A 9,370-nucleotide genomic window follows, 5' to 3' on the forward strand; every position below is an offset into this window, starting at 1 on the left:
AAGTGAAAGTGACAGAAAAAAGTTTATCAGATGTATAAGTAGAGAGGATTAGGACCATAGTAGGATTCAAACTTTCACTATAAAACTCTAATTTATTTCTGAGCTACAAGAGACTTGTGATAGTTGTTCTATATCCATGGTTTTCATAATAATAATGGGTTCTGTTTAAGCCAGCTCTAAGTTAACTCAGAGGGTTGAAGCTCTTAGGTTAGGGCCCGACCCGAGTAGCCAAATACATGTATGCTAGCATAGATTTCTAGTTTTATTCATTTGATTAAGTAGCTTCTTGGTTATGTTCATTTGCTTAAGTAGATTCATGGTTTTTTGTTTTATTTGCTTAAGTAGCTTCATTTTCATTACAGTAGTATAGTGTAGATTATTCATGATTTCTCTGTTCATTTGCTTCAGTAGCTGCATTTATTGTAGTTTACTTCCATTTTTGCCTTCTTTTCATTTACAGGTTAGCTAGGAGAAAATATCACCATAAGGTTGTGCGCAGGTGTCTCAGCTTCATCTCCTCCCTCTAGGACAATGACTTGAGGAAGAGACCCTTCAGCAACCCCAAAAACGCAGGTTTTTGGTTCTCGCATGAGCTATGGAGTTTATTGTTCAATGCAGTTATTTGTTCACCCTCACTGGCTTTTTTGTCATTTTCCTTTGAAACCTCCTTCAACACGTTCTTCATGCATCACTTCCTCGCCATCCGATCCACAAAAAACCTTCACAATCACCGTGTGATTCATTATTTTCTCCAACTGCTGCCTCGTGTAAAGTCTTCCACTTACTTTATGCACTTTGATCTCCATCGTTGATTTGTCTCTTGATCCGATGGCTATCACGTCACCTCAACACTTTATACAGTTTAAACCCCCACCGTCGATCTACCTCACCTGATCTGACGGCTATCACATCACTCGATCACCAACTAGCTTGGCCGATCTCCACCGTTGATCAGCCTTGCCTAATCCAGCGGCTATTGCACAATCTTGCGCGGATTATTGTACGACCGTTATTTGCCCAAGAGCATAGAAGAAAAGTGGTTTTGTCATGCCATGTGTCTTGCAGTAAGGCTAATCGCATGAAATTTTGGAATTTTTCTTACGACTTTGAGGGCACGCGAGAAACTACTTACTGCCTCAAAAAACCGCTCCATCATTTCCACACATTTCATTTTCCTACGATGCGATCTCCATTGTTCATCACTTCGTTACCCTGTCCATCCATCTCTTGACTTAATCCATGCAATAATATCTCAACTGTTCATTGCTTCGATACCATGTTCGTCCATCTCTTGACTTAACCTCCACGATAAGACCTCAGCTGTTCATCCTGTGCATTCACTGTGTTCATCCATCTAGTCACTTAAGCCTTCGCGATAAGATCTCTATTGTTCATCCTGTGCATTCACCCTGTTCATCCATCTAGTCACTTAAGCCTTCGTGATAAGATCTCTTCCGTTCATCTTATGTTCGTTGATCGATCCAACGATCGCTATGCGTTGTTGTGTCCTTACGTCCTCCTTTCATTGATTTCAACCTCCGATTGCTCTTCCACTTGAAAGCCAATTTAGCTTAAGTTTCTTTTCTTACACCTTAGTATAGTTTAATGCTCTTTACCTTTTCAAATTAGATAGAAACCTTAGGTTAGTGATTGTTTTATAAATTCAGCTTAGCATAGCTATTTAGATGGTTAGTTAGGTTATGGTGTATTTTAGCATTCCATGTTGTTTTCTTCATTAATACAGTAGAGTAGCTCTCTCTTAGAATAGGTTTTCTCATCTTCCATCAAATAATTAAGCTTATTCTAACCCTATAGAAGTCTGGCTTGGAACCCCTGGGGTCTCTTGCTAGATAAACAGTGACAACAGGCAGGACCTTCACTTCTACTTGTGCATATAACACTATCACCTCCATGTTTGTATGAAACTCAGACAGATAAGTAAAGATGGTAGCCCTGGGAGTTGTAGCATTCTTGTTTCAATACCTAGGCCCATAACACTTTGTCTCTATGTGATGTGATGACATGGCATGATGATCTATACAACTGTGAGACAATGATGTATATGACGTGAGGCCGTAATACATACAACAGTGAGACAATAATCTATATGACATGGGACAATAATCTATACAATAGTGAGACAATGATCTATCTAACATGAGGTAGTGATCTATACAATAGTCAGACAATGATTTATATGATGTGAGACAATGATCTATACAATAGTGAGATAGTGATACATATGACAACGACATAGAGACATTTATATGATAGTAACTTGGAGACATATATATGACAGTGACTTGGATACAAATGATGGTAACATTTGATATAACTATAACTTGGATATGACAGCGATGGAAACAACAATGAAGTGTGTAGTGCTCTATGATCTAGTGACGATCCAAGAGGATCTCGTCAGATCAGTTGCACAGGTTCATCGTCAGTGTTCAATGTCATCGTCACCATTCATTTCAGTGTCATTCAGTTTGGATAGTGTTTTTTATGGTTCAGGTTGTTCAAGTGATGTTAATGGTTTTCTTGGTGATGGTTTTGTACTTGGCTGTCGACATGTGGTTGTCATCAGCTCCACCAGGATTTGGTCTCGACATGTGTTTGTTATTCGCCTCACAGGTTGATCATCGACATGGGTGTGTCGTCCATTGCAGGGGTTCGATATGGTTTGTCACCATGTGATGTTGCCGCAAAAGAAGCTTTGTCGATGATATGTATTTGGGTGAATGTCACTATGTGACATTTAGTTGTAAAGGGGTTTTTCTTATTGATGAAAAGTCCTAATGACTAAAACCTAAAACTAATACAAAACTAAACCTAGAAGCTAATGCAGCATTAAAAATTACATTAAAACTTAAATCCTAAACCTAACCCTAATCCTAAACCTATCACATTATAACTATGTGTTAAACCTAACACATACACCCTAAACCTATGCTATTTACCCCTATGTATAACTCTTGGCCTATGTAATATATCAAATTACATTGTAAAAACAATATAAAACATATATAAGTCCCCTGACCACTGGCCATAACCGCATTGGAGAAGACTGCAGAAAATATTACATGTGAACAGTCCTAACTATAGAGGAGACCACAACGAAACCGCAGATTCATGTAAGCGGAGACAGGGTTAACTGTAGCATCAAGTTTAAACCATCAGTCTTCAAACTGTGCGGGAAGTCAACAGGAAAGTGATAGGGTTCACCGCAGGGTTTTATGCAACTACATCAGAGGAAAGCTGCCAGGTGTAACCATAATGACGAAGGTTAGTGGACACATGTAAAACCGTCATGGTAGTCATAACCACCAGGCGGATAAGCCACTAGGTGGCGGTTAGGTAGTCAACCGCCGAGAAGAAAAATATGTTCACATGGGTAGTTAAGCCAATGCGGTGTTTATTATCCACCATGATAACCGAAAGTCTATTTAAACCATCAGTCTTCAAACTGTGCGGGAAGTCAATAGGAAAGTGACAGGGTTCACCGCAGGGTTTTATGCAACTACATCAGAGGAAAGCTGCCAGGTGTAACCTTAATGACGGAGGTTAGTGGACACATGTAAAACCGTCATGGCAGCCATAACCACTAGGCGGATAAGCCACTAGGTGGCGGTTAGGCAGTCAACCGCCGAGAAGAAAAATCTGTTCACATGGGTAGTTAAGCCAATGCGGTGTTTATTATCCACCATGATAACCGAAAGTCTATTTTAGGTTTTATATTGTTTAAATATGAAATCGTTAATTTGAGGACCATGGCTAACGAACCTAAGTGTCCTTTCATGAATAGACTGAGTACCTGAACCCATCAACCCATTCATTCCTAAAACTAGGAAGAAGAAGTTTGAATGTATTTGCAGGCCTATAAGAGGCAATTTTGTTCATTGAAGGAGGGGGAGAATGATTTTGGTTTTTGTATGCAGATTCTGGAGGTTATAGGGTGTTTTGTTTCCAGTGTAACAGGAGCATCCAGAGTTGGAATTGGGAACCGTGACAGGCATTGGAAATCTGGTTCAAAGAGCTATCCATTGACATTTACCAGAAGTGCCTACATGTACATTCAATTTGGTCAAATCTCTGTGTCATCGACCTCTTCTGTTTCAATCCTAATAAAGTGGTCGCCCATCTTGAAAGCAGACTTGGAGACATAATCCATTAGGGATGAACTCTGTAATCAATTTTGTTGTCTAGTATCATTGTAATTTTACTGTTTTCACTTCTATTATGCATCTTACTTATGTTTAATCAACTGTCATAAAGTCTTTCTTCTCAAGAATTTTCCTCGATTTCTCCACTTTTAGTTAACAATAAATTCAATAATGGATAATCAATTCTACATCAGTTTTGGCATATGATCATTTCAGATCATATAATTTGGTATCATAGCAGGTTGTGTTTGTAGAATTTTCCATTGAATGTTAACCAGGTCAAATTCGCAATGAGGAGAATGAATCCTTGAGCAGATTGATCCGGAGATTGGAAAATGATGAGTCGTTCATAAGTCAACCATGAGAGGATTTGATGCAAGTGAAAACACATAAACTAAGATGAGTGAAGAACAGTTTTAGCAAGCATTCTTGACTATGTAGTAGATGTTGGGAGAACTGTACGAAGACAAGAAGGCGAGAGATGTAGCTTATTCTTCAAAGACATCAAAGAAGGACAAAGGTAAAGGCAAGGTTGATAAACCACCTTCACCTCCATCATCTCCATCATCCCCTTCTTCTTCTTCTTCTTCTTCCAGTGTAGAATTTGAAACAGAAAATAAACCTAAGAAAACATCTCTTCTAAAACTGGATATGAAATTTGAGTTACCTATTTATGATGGTGAAATGAATCCTGAAAAGTTAGATAACTGGATTAAGCAGTTAGAAGTGTATTGTTGTATTCAGAGCATTTTTGATGATAAAACTAAAATTCAGTTAGATACACTTAGAATGGGGGGAACAACTTTAATCTGGTGGGAAAGTAAAACTTAGATAGATGTAAAGCATAAAGGAAAAGTCATCTCTTCATGGTCTAAGTTTTAAAAGCTCTTAGGAAACAATTTTATCCTTTAGGATACATGCAGCAAGATGTTATTGATTGGCAGCATCTAAGGTAAGGTAAAGGGAAGAGTGTTTAGGAGTTTACTCAGGAGTTCAAAAATAAAGCATTGGCATTTGGTATTTCATTGGATACATGTGAAACTTTGTTAAAATACATTGACATTTTACATTCATATTTGCAGCATACATTATTGATGTTTAATCCTGATGATTTTGATGAAGTGTGTTTTCATGCCATACATATTGAATCAGGTGGAAAACCATTCAAGTTTTCATCGTAGTCATCCAAAGAGTTGGAAATCAAAGATTCCAATGGTAGTAAGGGGAATAATATTTTAAAGAGAAAGAAATCAGCGATAGCTCAGAAGGAAAGACCTACTTGTTCTCATTGCCAGAGAATCAGTCATGATGAATCTAAGTGTTGGAAACTTCATCCAAAACTTAACCCCAAAAAGCTCCTTAAGGAGAAGGATGAAAATAAGGCAATTGCAACAGTCCAACAAGATCTAGGCTCAGATTCAGGTGATGAAAGGAGAATAATTGCTATGGTTACGACAAGTAAAACTTCTGACACTAGTTCAAGCTCAAATACATTTGCATCTTCATCAAACATAAATCCTTCAAATGAGGATAAAAGAGTTGAATTGTTTAACATAAGGATAACTTCTAAGAATACAAAGATAGATACAATGTTTGACAGTCGATCATAGGCCAATCTAATATCTGAATATTTATTTAAGAGTTTGGGTTTGGAAACATGGAATCATCCAAGACCTTACCCATTAGGATGGCCAAATAAATCAACTCAGATAAAAGTCACCAAACAATGTCGATTAATATTTGCAATTATAGCTAATTACATTGATGAAGTGGAATTAGATGTGGTTCCAGTAGACATATGTGGAGTTGTCTTAGGAATTGCTTATCTTTATGATCGTGATGCAGCTTTTTAGAGGAGGGAACATAAATATAACCTTAAGAAAGATGGGGTTGAATTTATTGTCAGGGAACATCAAAGAAAAATCACTTGAATTTAGTTAATGCTAATTCGATGAAGCAATTAATAAGTTCAAATAAAATATTTGTAATCATGTGTGTAAAGGAACAATGTAAGATTCGACAGGATGTTTGTTCAAATTATGAGTCCCAGTTTAAAGATAGTTTGATCAAAGAGATAGAAAATGTTCTAGTTCTATTGAAAGAAACCAAACATCTTACTCATAAGTAGGGAATACAACATGAATTACAGTTTGTGCGTAAAGCTCCTCTTCCTAATGTCAGAATGAATCAATCCAGTTCAAGTTTGGAAATTAACAGTTATAGGGATACAGGTCAGTATTGGGGAAAATCAGTGTTAAATTTCTCTTATATCGTGTCACCATTTCATGTTTCAAACAGTTTGGAAACCTCTTTTAAAGTGGAGAGAAACCCCATTTGTTTTCATATCAAATCCTTTTCTAAAGCATTATCAAAGGATCCAATACAGCTAAGGGAAACTTATGCATTAGGGGAAAGTGCTAATCAATGGAAACATCATCTAATAAATGAAGAAACAGTTTTTCAAACAAATCAATAGCTAATTCAATACTTTCAAAGACAAACTAAGTTGCAGTAGTTTTCACCTTACAGTTTGATGGGTTTATTGCAGCAAATTCACTTAGTAATCAGGAAGCAGGAAAGTATTTCAAGTCAAGTAGTTGGTTTGATGTCAAAAACATCTTTGATTATCTCTGTTATTCCGCAAAATATATTGTTAATACATGTTGATGGTATTGAACAATATCCAACAGAGATTGTTTTCAAAGATGATTATGAATCACTAACTCATGGTTCTTCATGGAAAGAAAACAATTTCCATGTTCACAACAGGTTGTTTAACCATCATCGCAAGTTGTACATATTGCAGATGGATGGAACAGGTCACCGACTCAAAAAGTGCCATGGTTAGCATCATCAGGGTCATCACTTGTAGGTGATTGATCAAATGTATTGGTACATCATCAAGTCAAGGTGGAAAGTGAGGGATATCTACCCTCATCGACTATTTGTTTAGTCAAAATTTTTTGGTCCAAAAGCTTTCAAGTGGAGAGGATTGATCCAGGAGGATCTCATCAGATCAGTTGCACAGGTTCATCGTCAGTGTTCAATGTCCTCATCAGTATTCATTTTAGTGTCGTTTAGCTTCGACATTTTTGTTTATGGTTCAGGTTGTTCAAGTGATATTAATGGTTTTCTTGGTGATGGTTTTGTACTTGGCTGTCGACATGTGGTTGTCGTCAGTTCCACCAAGATTTGGTGTCGGCATGTGTTTGTCATTCACCTTGCAGGTTGATCATCGATATGGGTGTGTCGTCCGTTGTAGGGGTTCAATATGGTTTGTCGTCATGTGATGTCATTGCAAAATAAGCTTTGTCAACAATATGTATTTGGGTGAATGTCACTTTGTGACATTTAGTTCTAAAGGGGTTTTTCTTATTGATGAAAAGTCCTAATGAATAAAACCTAAACCTAATACAGACCTAAACCTAGAACCTAATGCAACATTCAAAATACATTAAAACTTAAATCCTAAACCTAACCCTAATCCTAAACCTATCACATTACAACTATGTGTTAAACCTAGCACATAAACTCTAAACCTATGCTCTTTACCCCTATGTATAACTCTCGGCCTATGTAATTTATCAAATTATATTTGTAAAAGCAATATAAAAACATATATCAATTCCCTAATCGTTGACCGTAACCATGTCGGAGAAGACTATGGAGAATATTACATGTGAACAGTCCTAACCGCGGAGGAGACCGCAGCAGAACCACAGATTCATGTGAGAGGAGACAGAGTTAACCATAGCATCAAGTTTAAACCGTCAGTCTTCAAACCGTGCGGGATGTCAACATACAAGTCACAGGGTTCAACACAGAGTTTTATGCAACCGCGTCGGAGGAAAGCTGTCAGGTGTAAGCATAACGATGGAGGTAAGTGGAAACATGTAAAGCCATCATGGTAGTCATAACTGCCGGGTGGATAAGCCACTAGGTGGCAGTTAGGTAGTTGACCACCAAGAAGAAACAACTGTTCACATGGGCAGTTAAGCCAGTGTGTTGTTTATTAACTACTAGGATAACCCAAAGTCTATTTTGGGTTTTATATTGTTTAAATATGAAATTGTTAATTCGAGGACCATGGCTAATGACCCTAAGTGTCCTTTCATGAATAGACCGAGTACTTGAACCCAAACAATCAGCCCATTCATTCCTAAAACTAGGAAGAAGGAGTTTGAATGTATTTGCAGGCCTATAAGAGGCAGTTTTGTTCATTGAAGGAGGGGGAGAGTGATTTTGGTTTTTGTATGCAGATTCTGGAGGTTATAGGCAGTTTTGTTTTGAGCATAACAAGAGCATCCAGAGTCGGAATTGGGAATCGTGATAGGTGTTGGAAAGCTGGTTCAGAGAGCTATACATTGATAGTGACCAGAAGTGCCTGTGTGCACATTTAATTTGGTAAAATCTTTGTGTAATCTACATCTTCTGTTTCAATCGTAATAAAGCAGTCACCCATCTTGAAAGCGGACCCGGAGACGTAGTCCATCAGGGACGAACTCTGTAATCAATTTTGTTTTCTTGCATTTCTGTGTTTTTACTATTTTCACTTCTATTATGCATCTTACTTATGTTTAATAAGCTATCGTAAAGTCTTTCTTCTCAATAATTTTCCTTGATTTCCGCAATTTCAGTTAACAATCAATTCAATAATGGCTAATCAATTCTACATCAGTTTTGGCATATGATCATTTCAGATCAAGTGACAATGTGATTTGGGTGTATGTCTCCTGCTAGATTTTCCTAGTAGGACTAATGTAGTAGATGTTGTAATATGTTTCTCATAATTATTGTACTTTGTATCTCAATTGAATATTTGATGAATATCTAAAGAAGAAGAATTTAGTTGGGTTTTCCCCTGGTCTCTGACCTAAATCCTAGTGTCCTTATTGTGTATGTTTCTCTTCTATTGTTCCTTATTGTTATGTTGCATTGTTGATGTTATTGTTCTCTCTACATAATTTCTAATGATGATATAATGTTATCAGATTAATGTTATATGAAACTGTTGAAAAATTAGAAATGGAATTATCTACAATAGAGAATAATCTAGCCCTAAAATTAACATGGAATCAATGCTGGGTTGAAGAATAATCATTGAGATCACCCTCATAAACACCTATGATGGATTTCTTGAGAAACCATAGTGAAAGGGATGAATATGTTGGAGACCTGAAATAATGTTAGGGTTTGAAGGAAACCCT

Source organism: Pinus tabuliformis, chromosome 5_1, assembly GCF_031772625.1.
Source record: "Pinus tabuliformis cultivar Carrire ecotype Pingquan chromosome 5_1, CPIR1, whole genome shotgun sequence".
In the NCBI taxonomy this organism is placed as follows: Eukaryota; Viridiplantae; Streptophyta; class Pinopsida; order Pinales; family Pinaceae; genus Pinus; species Pinus tabuliformis.